Raw genomic sequence first — 12,237 nt, 5'->3', positions numbered from 1 at the left:
ACATTATTCCCCTATGAATACCGCTACGTCGCACTAACTACGAAGTCAACGTTGCCGATATTGGTTTGCAAAGAACATTCAACACAGTATCCTCCGGATTCGACTCTCACTTATTACGTGTCTGAATATAGTTCATTTTTTTAAATACACTAAGGAACTATCAAAAGAATCTTATGTGTGTTTTTCATTATGAATCAATAAATAAAAGAAATTCGGAGGGAATGGAAGATTATCGTTTTGATACAAAAGGTTCAAGCTATTACTTTCGATTATCCTGAAGATACAGATGACAACCGTTTGATGCGTAAGTCTAAATAGTGGTCACCAAAGCATGATACTTTAATAAGATTACTCATATTTAATCACACCAACTATTGCCTAAAGAACAGCTCATGTTGTAAAGAAGGAAATATAATTAATTCAGTTTGATTGTATGTAGCATAGATTAAGTATACTTATTAATATTACTAAACACAATTAGTGATTAAGGGATCATGATAGAACGATAAGATTTTTGTAACAGTGAGAAAGAAAGTCATGGTTTCTACAGACGCTCCGGGTTTTTTTTCCAAACCGAGCAAACTTAAATGGAAATATTTTTGGCAAACACAACAATGTGGAAATATGTCGATTCTACCGCCGAAAACCTAATTTCAAACTGCAAATTTCCAATACCGAATCTCGCTTTTCCAATTTACTTTTTCCAATATCTCTCTTCCAATCTCAAACTTCCAACCTCAAATTGCAAATTTCAAAGTTCAAATTTCAACTTTCGAATTTTTGAATACCAAATTTAAAATTTTCGGATTTTAGATTTTCGAATTTCAAATCTTCGAGTTTGAAAATTTTCGAACTTTATATTTGCGATATTAAAATTTTTAAATTTCAAATTTTCGAATTACAAATTTCGCTCTTCGATTCTTGATTTTCGATTTACGATTTTTGATTCCTGATTTTGGATTTTTGATATTCGATTTTCGATTGCTTATTTTAGGTAGTCGATTTTCATTTATCAATTTCAACTTTCGAATTTCAAAATTTCGATTTTAAATGTTTGAATTTTAAAACTCAACATCTCGAATCTCAATTTTTCAAAATTCAGATTTCAAATTTTCGAAATTATCGCACTTGAAATGCAAAAATTTGAAATTCAAAAATTTGAAATTCGAAAATTTGAAATACGAAAATGTGAAATCCGAAAATCAAAAATCGAAATTGAAAAACGAATATCAAAAATATAAAATCAAAATTAGAAAATCGAATACCCAAAAAATCAATAATCAAAAATCGGAAATCAAGAATCGAAGAGCGAAATTTGAAATTAAAAAATACAAAATTCGAAAATATGAAGTTCGAAAATTTTCAAACTTGAAGATTTGAAATTCGAAAATTTTGAAAGCCGAGAATTTGAAATTTGAATTTTGAGATTCGAAAATTTTGAAATCGAAAATTTGAAATTCTGAAATCAAAAATTGAAATTGAAAAACGAAAATCGAAAATAGGGCATCGAAATTCAAAAAATCAAAAATCGAAAATAAAGAATTGAAGAGTAAAATTGAATTTCAATTTAAATTTAAAATTTAAAAATGTAAATATCAAAAATATGAAGTTCGAAAATTTTCAAGCTCAAAGATTTGAAATTCGAAATTTGAATTTCAAATATTTGAATTTCGAAAACTTGAAATTCGGAAATTCGAAAATGTGAAATTCGAAAATTTGCAGTTCGAAAATGTGAAATTCGAAAATCAAAAATTGAAAATCAAAATTTGAAAACGTAAATCGAATACCGTAAATATAAAATCAAAATTCGAAAATCTAAAAAATCAAGAATCAAAATTGCAATTCGAAAGTTTGAAATTCAAAAATTTTAATTTTTGAGAATTTGAAATTCGAAAATCTGAAACTTGAAATTAGAGAAGAGCGTCGGAGCGCCGCGCGGGCCTCGATTTCAGGTAAAAATTATCCTACTTGGAATCCAAAATTTTGAAATGCGAAAGTCAAAAAGCGAAAATCAAAAATGAAAAACGAAAATCGAATACCGAAAATATAAAATCAAAATTCGAAAATCCAAAAAATCAAGAATCAAATATCGGAAATCGAAAATCAAGAATCGAAGAGCGAAATTTGAAATTCTAAAGATTGAAATTTGATTTTCGAAAATTTGAACTTCGAAGATTTTGAAAGTCGAGATTTTGAAATTCGAAAATCAAAAATCGTAATTGAAAAACGAAAATCGAAAATAGGGAATCGAAATTCGAATATCAAAAATCCAAAAAATCAAGAATAAAAAATTGGAAATAGGAAAACAAAAATTGAAAATCAAGAATCGAAGTTGGAAAATTTTGCAACTAGAAGATTTGAAACTTGAAATTCGAAAAATTTAAATTTGAAACTTGAAATTCGAAAAATTTAAATTCGAGGATTTGAATTTTGAAATTCGAAAATTGATATTGAAAAACGAATATCTAAAATAGGCAATCGAAATTCGAAAATCGAATATCCAAAAAAATCAATTAAAAATCAAACATCGGAAATTTGAAATTCAAAAATTTGAAATCCGAAATTTTGAAATTTGAAAATTTGAAATTCGAAATTGAAAAACGAAAATCCAAACAATCAAGATCCGAGAATAAAAAATCGGAGATAAAAATTCAAGAATCGAGAGCTAAATTTAAAATTCGAAAGTTTGAAAATCAAAAATTTTAAATTCGAAGATATTTGAAGTTCGAAAATTTTCGAACTCGAAGATTTGAAAATTTGAGATTCGAAAATTTGAACTTCGAACATTTGAATTTTGTGATTCGAAAAATTGAGATTCGAGAATTTGAGTTTTGAAATTCGAAAATTTTAAAATAGAAATTCTGAAATTCGAGAATCGAAAATCAAAAATACAAAAAATCGGAAATCGAAAATCAAGAATCGAAGAGTGAAATTTGAAATTCGAAAATTTGAAATTTAAGTATCAAAAATATGAATTTCGAAAATTTGAAATTCGAAGATCTAAAATTTGAAATTCGACCATTTAAAAGTTGAAAGTTGAAATTTGGATTTTGAAATTCGCAATAAATTTTCGTATTTCAAATGTTCGAAACTCCAATTCTTGAATTTCAAATTTTCGAATTTCAAATTCTGCTCTTCGATTCTTGGTTTTGGATGATCGATTTTTGTTTTTTGCGTCTTGCTTCTGTTTTTATCTTTTTGCTTTTTACTTTTTAATTTTTGATTTTGGATTGTTAATTTTAGATTTTTGATTTTTTATTTCTGATTTGAATTTTCGAATTTCAAATTTTCGATTTCCAAATTTCCATTAATAGAATTTAAAATTTCGCATTTTCGAGTTTCAAATTTAAATTTTCGAATTTTCAATTTTTGATTTCTGATTCTTTATTGTTTGTTGTTTATTTTGATTATAGAGGTTTTAACCTTAAGGTCATTCGTCTCTTCGGGTTAGAAAAATCTCTTATGAAAAATTTCTATCCCTATGTGCGGGGTCGGGACTCGAACCCAGGTGCACTGTGTACAAGGTAATCGATTTACCAACTACGCTACACTCACCCCTCTATTCTTTATTCTTGATTCATGATTTTTGTTATTTGTATTTTGATTTTTGATTTTCGATTTATGAGCTCGAATTTCGACTTTCACGATCCTAAATTTGAGTTATGCATTATGAATTCTTGATCATGAATTTTGAGTTTTGAATTCTGAATTCCGTATTTTGAGCTTCGAATATTAGATTTCAAATGGCAAATTTCGAATGTCAAATTTTGAATTTCGGAGTTCGAATTTTTAATTTTGAATATCAAATTTGGAATTTCATTAAATTCATTTCGAATGTTGAATTTCGAATATAAAGTTTTGAATTGAAAAATATTAAAATCAAAATTTGAAATTTTAATTTTAATTTGGGATTTCTAATTTTCAAACTGTTATGTATCTGCTCTACCATCTACATCACATGTTCCACCTCTCAAAAAATCACAGCCACTTTTTCAAAAGCACCATTCAGCTAAGCCTATAGTTTATTCCAGCAGCTATTTAGCATGATTTGAATCATGATGAGCTAATAAATCGAATGATTTTCTCCTTTTAAAGTTTTGAAAAGGTTTTAAATGGATAATCCGATGGGAAAGGTGAACGCATTTTTTCCAACACATACTATCAAGCGTTCAATTCTCATAGACATTCACCCAAAGTTCTTTGAACCTTAACAATCCCAATTTTTTTCTTTTCACTCTCTTTTATATCTCACCTCCCGCAAAGCTCTTCTCAGGTCACATCACTTACTTCTTATCTCTCATCTCAAACCTCTCATTTCATAAATCCTGTGCTACTCACTTCTCAGCAATCGTGTGTGTTTACTCACCTTCTACCCTTATCCTTTCACTTTTCTATTTTCATATTTCACAACTCACCTCTCACTTCCCACGTCTCACACTCTAACACACATTTTAAAGCTCAAATTTTCAATAATTTCATTTTTTCCCTTCTCACATCACTTTCATTTATACTCATTCGTCTCTGTTTTCATTTTTTTACAAATATGCATCAGGCTCATTACGTTGCGAAATGATGGATCACAGGAAGAAGACGCTGGAAGTTCAAGTTGATGATGAGGAAATTTTTTGGCATCTTTTTTGTAACCGAGCTATTCTGTATTGAATATTGGTAGGGTAGTTGATACAGTTATACTAGTAGCAGGTATGCGTGCATGCAAGGGACAATTCGGAATTGAGTACAGTGCTACAAATGATCAATGGTCATTGAATAAAATATCATAAATAAAGTTGGGTTTGACGTCTCGAACTCATCTTATCAGATGTTTTGATGTTTTTAAACTATAGCATTTTAATGTAAACATATTTTATTGTTTATGTCAATAATAATTTTCATTTTGTGTTGTAGTCCTACGTCAACAGTTCAAACGATTCCTGCTCTTGTATCTTCTAATCACAAATCATGAAAAATTATGATAAACCCAGTCGCTAGTACCCGTGCAGGAAACAAAGATGTGACCAATTCTTTTACTTTCAGATAAATTCCTTGGAGTTGAACATTTTCGTGCCTTCCCAAAAACTGGCTCATTCTAGAGACTTTTCCCCCAATCGAATTTCCCTGCACACCCGACAACATCAAACTGAATTCAGCAGTAATCAATCAAGCATCACGCACGGCACACAATTGAATCACAAATCATTCAGAAACGATAAATAAATGACTGACGAAAACCCCGTACGAGATGAGAAGGTGCGGGCCAAAAAAAATGAAGGATGATGATGGATAAAAAAAGCGCAATGCCATTTCTGGAGTGTGAATGAATGTTCAAACTTTTATCCGGCTAAGGTCGGAACCTGGTGGAAGAAAGAGCTGATGGTATCATGCAGTGAAGAGGCTTCTGACGGGTTGTGTGCGAATATCACCACTCACAGCGGTGGTCTGTTTGTGCGAGATGCGAACAGGGGAAACGCCTATGGTTATGCTGTCTGGCGGGCTGGAGTTGATATGCGAAAAGAAAAAATTAAAAAAGTGACATTTCTAACGACATTGATGACATATGGAAACGATGTGAGTATGATTTTTTTTTGCTTGATTCACAGTTTCTCCGATTAAAATAAAAGTTAAATTAGGTAAGTTCAAAAATAATTGTCAGCTTACGTAAACGTTTTTTTGTTTCAAGGCTAACGGAACCTTCGGTAAACGGCAATGATGTAAACAAGTCAAAATAAAATCTGTCAACTTCCCTCATAATTTATGGCTTGGTAAACTCCTCTCCGGTAGCTTCTGACTAATTTTCTGCGGGAAGCCGTAAAAAAAATTGATGTGCCCATAATTTCACCGACAGTGATGATAAATTATTTTCCCTACCTCTTCTCTACCCTTCGCATCGATTGTACCCCCTTTTTCCCGTCGCCCGGGGTCGCAAAAACGATTGTAAACAAAATCAACCGAATAACACAGTGATAGTGCAAATCTCCCGCAAAAGGCAAACGAAACAACACAAAAGCCTCTTTTGTGCCAGGATGTAGTTCCCGGATGGAGAGCCACTTTCCTCCCTATGCGACCCTATACCGTGTGTGTGTTTGTGTGCATCCATGAGGATTGTGGGTTTCCCATTACGGGGCCGAACCGCGTACACAATGGCACACAATGGTTTATTTGCTCAGTCAGGCCTTTTGTCCAAACATAAATAAAACTGTCACGCCCTGGGTTTTGTGTGGCCAAAACAAAACCGGGCAGATCGGTCTAAGCGCCAGCCAGCTCGAACCGGAGTCTCACATTATATTGCTGCTGGCCAGGCCAGGCTGGGAAGATGCTATTGTCTGTTTGTTTGTTTGGTTTGTCTGGCTTAATCAAACAGTACAGAGAGAGAGAGAGAGAGAGAGAGAGAGAGAGAGAGAGAGAGAGAGAGCGGTAGGAATTTGCTTTTCTTCTCCGTTGGGTGGTAATTTATATGGTTCCGCGTGCTCCGCACAGGGTGCGGTTAGATCCCAGTGTGGTCCTTTTGCTTTTGAAGGTCTGGTCTGGTTTGTTAGTCGGAATGATATATGCAATATTCTGTTTGTAAAACATACGGTTACAATTCCGCATTCATAAACGTTTGTTAGATTATAACATTTACCCGAAAGCCATTTACCCGAAAAGACCGTTTACCCGAAGGGACCATTTGCCCAAATCTATCGTAGTAGACATTTGTTATGGAGCGTGCTAAAGTGCTATTGTTTGGGTATCATCTGCCTACCAGATGGCGCTTCGGAACAAATTCTGTTTGACTCCTATTTCGTTGAAAGTCGCAGCAACGCGCGACTGGTATTAGCTAGTAACCTATAAACTCGAAAGTATCGTAAACTGAGCTTTATCCCTCTAGTTCCCAACATCGCCTCTAGGCGGTTTGTATAAAAATCTGAATAAAACTACTAAAACATGATTGTATGTTGTCATCCGCGCTAGCATTTCGTCCCAACGATCACACCTTTCATACACACACACATTATTTGAATATTCGTAGCTTTCTGTCAAAGGCGGAGGCGAGGAAAACGTGGAAAAAACTATTTTGTGTATCTACAAGAAAAAAAAACAAATATTGAAAGAGTGTACAGAAAATCTAAAAATCGCATAAACAAATTAAAGTCAATTGTCAAAAAATGTATAATCGAAAACAAAAACCAAAACAAAACCTATAAAAATCGATATAAGAAAACAGGAAACTAGACAAACAAATTGCAAAGATTAAAGAAGTCGAACATTATTGAACAAATGGTGAAAATGATTAAAAAATCGATAGATGTTGAAAAATTTTGAGAATCCATTAAAATAAAAAAAAACTAAAAAAATACGAATATTGATACAAAATAGAAATGAATAAAACTGAAAATAATAAAATATATTTAACTTTAAAAACAAAAAATATTTAAAGCTATGGAAATAGTAAATAAAGCGTTAAGAAAGCATAAAAGTAGAGGAATAGATATAAAAGACAAAAATAAAATAAATATGAAGAAATTAAAAAAAATGAACCGGAAAATTTTGAAAAAATGGGAAAGACGAAAAAATTTAAGAATTTTGGAAGGTATGATTGAACAAAAACGGACAAAATAGAAAACAAGAAATAGTAAAATAAAACCATAAAAAGACATAAAATCGAAAAAAATAACAAGAAATAGAAAAAATAGATTAAAAATTGAAACAACAGCCTAAATGTAAAACGAAGAAAAAATGAACATAATGACAAAAAAAGATAAATCTAATGTGTTCTAGAAAAATTAAAAAAAAAAGAACAAACCTATTGGAAAATGACCAACAGAAAAAGCACTTTCAAAATAGGTCAAATGAAGAAATTAAAAAATAACAAAAATGAACAAAATAAAAGATTAAGGAATATGTTTAGAAAATAAATTAAAATTTATTAAATTAACAATGAGAAAAAATAAAACTACGGAAAACGGAAAGCTAAAAACTAGAAAACAAGTACCAAAATACGGGAAAGGTAAATAAAAGGACAATAAGACATTTTGGATCCAATTTAAAAAAGGAAGAACGCAAAAATATATGGAGAAAAAGAAAATAGCAAAAGGGAATAATAAGAATAAAGGGTGAAAATAGAAAAATTTTAAAAGTTGGATAGAATGACGAAAGAAACAAATAAAAAAGTAGGGCATTAAAATATGAAACAACAGAAATAATAAAATAAAATGGAAAAAATGCAAATAAAATGGAATAACATAGCAATGACTATAAATTAAGGTAAGTGGTAGTGACATAAATGCAAAAATGAAGAGCGTGAAAAGATGGATACAATAAAAATATGGTAACAATGTAAATAGATAAAAAAAGGCAAAATGTTGAAATTGCAGAAATACAAACAAATCTATAGCTTGAAAAAAATTTGACACTTTTTTTATGTCATCCGTTTTAATTCCATTATTTTATGAAAACTGCGAAAATACGCTTTTATATTACAGATACATATTTCGGCCACGACTTGCAGCCTTCATCAGAGTTTGTATCAATATGCGAAAGACATCAAAAAGAAGAGTGTTTAATATAACATTCCACTATGTCGCCCAAAAACAGTGCTTTTTAGAGTGTTGAAAAAAATTGATCAACGAAATTTTAACAAAATGTTAAAAAAAAATCCATGTAAAAATTAAAAAATGGGGAAAATAGCAAAACATTTAGTGGGGTAGTACATCACATCCTTGAAGATCCACAAAAAATCAAAAAGCACTAGCTACTCTCGCTGTGAAGGATAACCCATGTGAACTTTGCTCTGCTCTACAGTAAACAAACACGGGACGTAAAATCACACTGCAGTGTCTTTCGAGAATGTTTGTGAGGAGCATATAATCCGTTGATCCATTGAAATCTAAACCCTAATGATGGTGACCACTTTTTAAATATATTGGACAACACTGTGTGCTAGACGATTTATAAAATGATGCTGAGAGTTCCTGATGAAGAAAAAATTGCAAAATAATCCACTGGATTCTTCTGGGCGAAATTCGAATTACCTGAACAAAGACCCGGAATTCACCTCCAAAAACCGGTGTGGCAGTAGAAGTTTGAGAAGTTTTCATTTTCTTTCTAATAATTACTTTCGATAAAAATCCAGCAGTTGCGAAGACAGGAATTTCAATAAATCAAAAAAATCGATTTCATATTGACGAAATTTGAAGACAACCTCATGACTTCTAATCAAATCATATATTTTTACCCCTAGCAAGCTTGATCTTATTTTATTCGATTATAGAAATTTTAACCTTAGGGCCATTCGCTTCTTCATTCAGGTTAGAAAATTTTCTTTAAAGAATTCTCCATTCCTATGTGCGGGGTTAGAAATAGAACCCAGGTGAGCTGCGTGCATGACAGTCGATGTACCAACTACGCTATGCCCGCCCCCTGGTCTGATCTACTGATTAGGTACAAATATATATTTGATATCAAATATGCAGTAGTTTATAATTTTCGCTATTCTTGTTTGTTTATTTATTAAGGCTTTAACTTCGAGGGTCTTTTTGAAAATAATGTACATTTCAAAAATTACAAATTCAAAATTTCATTCAAAATAGATAACAAAACATAAAACATATATATGTATATATATATGTATATATATATATATATATATATATATATATATATATATATATATATATATATATATATATATATATATATATATATATATATATATATATATATATATATATATATATATATATATATATATATATATATATATATATATATATATATATATATATATATATATATATATATATATATATATATATATATATATATATATATATATATATATATATATATATATATATATATATATATATATATATATATATATATATATATATATATATATATATATAAACCATCGAACATTATTTTTGTCGTCTATTCTGGGCGCACTGCTTTCCGCTTCATACACACGTACACAAGATATTGATTTTTTTTTAAAGTATTGGCCAAAATTTTAGTTTCTGTTAAAAATCCGGGCCCACTTCAAAACTCCGGCGGCCCTGCTGATTAGTTAATATTTTGATATATGTCTACACCAACATTAGCATCTAGTTGTTTGAATGTGACAAAGTTTTTCTCGCGAAGCTATCCAAAAAGTCCGGAATACTAGGAGTACAGTATTATGAGCTGGTTGTACTCTTTCCGAGCTGGTCCAAATGATCATTATGCCCAGAATTACCAAAGGAACGAGCAAGCAAGCTAATTAATTCACTCCTACGGCAGTTGCTAACTGATGATCACAAAGTAGACCAAACCATGTGCTCACTGTTTCGCTCGCGCTATCGCGAGAGGACGTTACACGATATATCTTCAGGGATCTGGACAAACTTTCTTGACGAAATCGATCCAACGGTTGGAATATTCTACGCTCTCGTTAGTATTGTTTCGGTTTCGCATGCGCCGGGCTGCGCCCCAAAAAGTGCTCATCGATGTTTCTCTCGTTAGTCCGTCAACGAACCGGCGCCAGTAACTACGTTTCTTGGCTTCGCGTACTGTCAATAGCTAGCTGGTAACCCGTCGTTTGTCCCACCATGGGTAGGGAGACCGTCCGCGTATGGTACGGGGTCGAGAATCAAGCCAGCCAGGAACCCGCCCTCTTCCTCCGGAGAGGAAGCTCTTCTGTGGACTCGATTTTGCCGAATATCGCTATTGTGTATTTCGTGTGAGGTCATACGAAACATAGATTTGTGTCATTTCACCCAGGTGCAATATGTTCATATTGAAATTGTCGCAAAGCTCGTAGATCGATTATCGATATGAAGGCAATTTCATGCCGTACCGTGGGAGTTAAAATCACCTAAAACTAGCCTCGATGCGGGGAGGAGTTCCACAATATCGTAAAGCCGCCTGTGTCCAACTGAGGCTGGGGAACGTAGTACTAAAGGCAAAGGCTTTTAATACTACTTTAGCAAGCGACAACTTCAACGCCTGGTGTCGTGGGGAGATTGATAGGATTGAAATAACAGCAATTTTTGATCCCCAAAATTTATTCCTTCGTGGGAGTCTTCTCGATCCAAGCGAATAATAGGGAAATCCGGGGTTTTTTTAACCTACCTAAGAAAATCGCTCTTTTATATGGATTGATGTGAAAGAATTTATAGGTCACAGGTCGTAATTATTAGTTTGAAACGTCAGCTACATTTTGGTGCCATAAACGCTCTGTTGCACCACTCCATGACAGCGCTAGACAACATTATTTTACCATGTAGGGGTAATTCGGACCTCCCTACAGGGCAATTCATACCGTAGTTTTTTTTACAATGGAATTATGTTTACATATTAAATATTTAATGGAGAGACTGCTTAAGAAGCAAAAAAATTGCGTTACAAAAACTTAATCTGGTTAGTCACAGCTGTCGATTGGCGGGTCATATATTTTCTTTGCTGTGACATGAGCAATCATGTGCGTAACCGCAAGCCGCTAAACAGTGGTTGATGGCATAGGGAGTCCGAATATCCGCGTACACTCATTTCGCATAAAACTGGTGAGCGTCTTGAAAATATATGTTTTCACCCAAACAAGAAACATTTTATAAAATAGGAGCCTCAAGCTTTTTAAAACACTTACCGGCTTTTTTTCATTTTGAATTGTTGTTTTAATTACGGTTTTACCATTATAATGATTTTTGATTTGAGGATGGCAAAAAATGAAACACGTTGTATTTTCTTTCTAAAATAAAACAAAGAATTAGATTAAGCTGTGAAAATTCATGTTTTAGAATATCGGTTCAACGAATATGTCGGGGTCCGAATTATCCCCACTGTCTTAACCCTTTATAAGACAGTGGCAACTATATTACCACCTTTTTGTTCCGTTCATAACGCAGAAATATGAAGTGAGAAGTGTTCCAATCTTATGAAAACTACTTGTTAGGAGTCTAGCAACTCTTCGTATAACTTTTTTTGAGATACAGTGACAATTGTCAGATTGGTGAAGCTTTTTGAAAAAAAGATACGGCGATTTCCTTTTGAATAATAAAATTAGCTCGATTTTGAAAAAAAAACTCTAGACCCTATAAGTTGATGATGCAAATTTGTAAAAACAACTTCTTTTAATCCGAAAATTTGGTTTATAGTGATGAAAATTGCAAAGAAAAAAATTTAAATGAATAAATGAACGTCTGTAATCTGTGGTCTCATTATACAACTTATCCTCAGAATCCAGGGGTTATCTACTGTTAATCAGTTAATAACCAGTAACTC

General features: G+C 32.1%; 1 protein-coding gene across 5 annotated transcripts in view; it reads right to left on the bottom strand.

The window, feature by feature from the left end:
• LOC131684148 (cytochrome P450 4c3-like) overlaps positions 1-12,237 on the bottom strand; it is a 147,200-nt gene that overhangs the window by 103,632 nt on the left and 31,331 nt on the right. The gene's annotated exons all lie outside the window — the stretch shown is intronic.

Source organism: Topomyia yanbarensis, chromosome 1 (genome assembly GCF_030247195.1).
Source record: "Topomyia yanbarensis strain Yona2022 chromosome 1, ASM3024719v1, whole genome shotgun sequence".
NCBI classification, from domain to species: Eukaryota; Metazoa; Arthropoda; class Insecta; order Diptera; family Culicidae; genus Topomyia; species Topomyia yanbarensis.
Note: the sequence above shows the minus strand (reverse complement) of the source record. Positions and strands in the feature narration are given on the sequence as shown.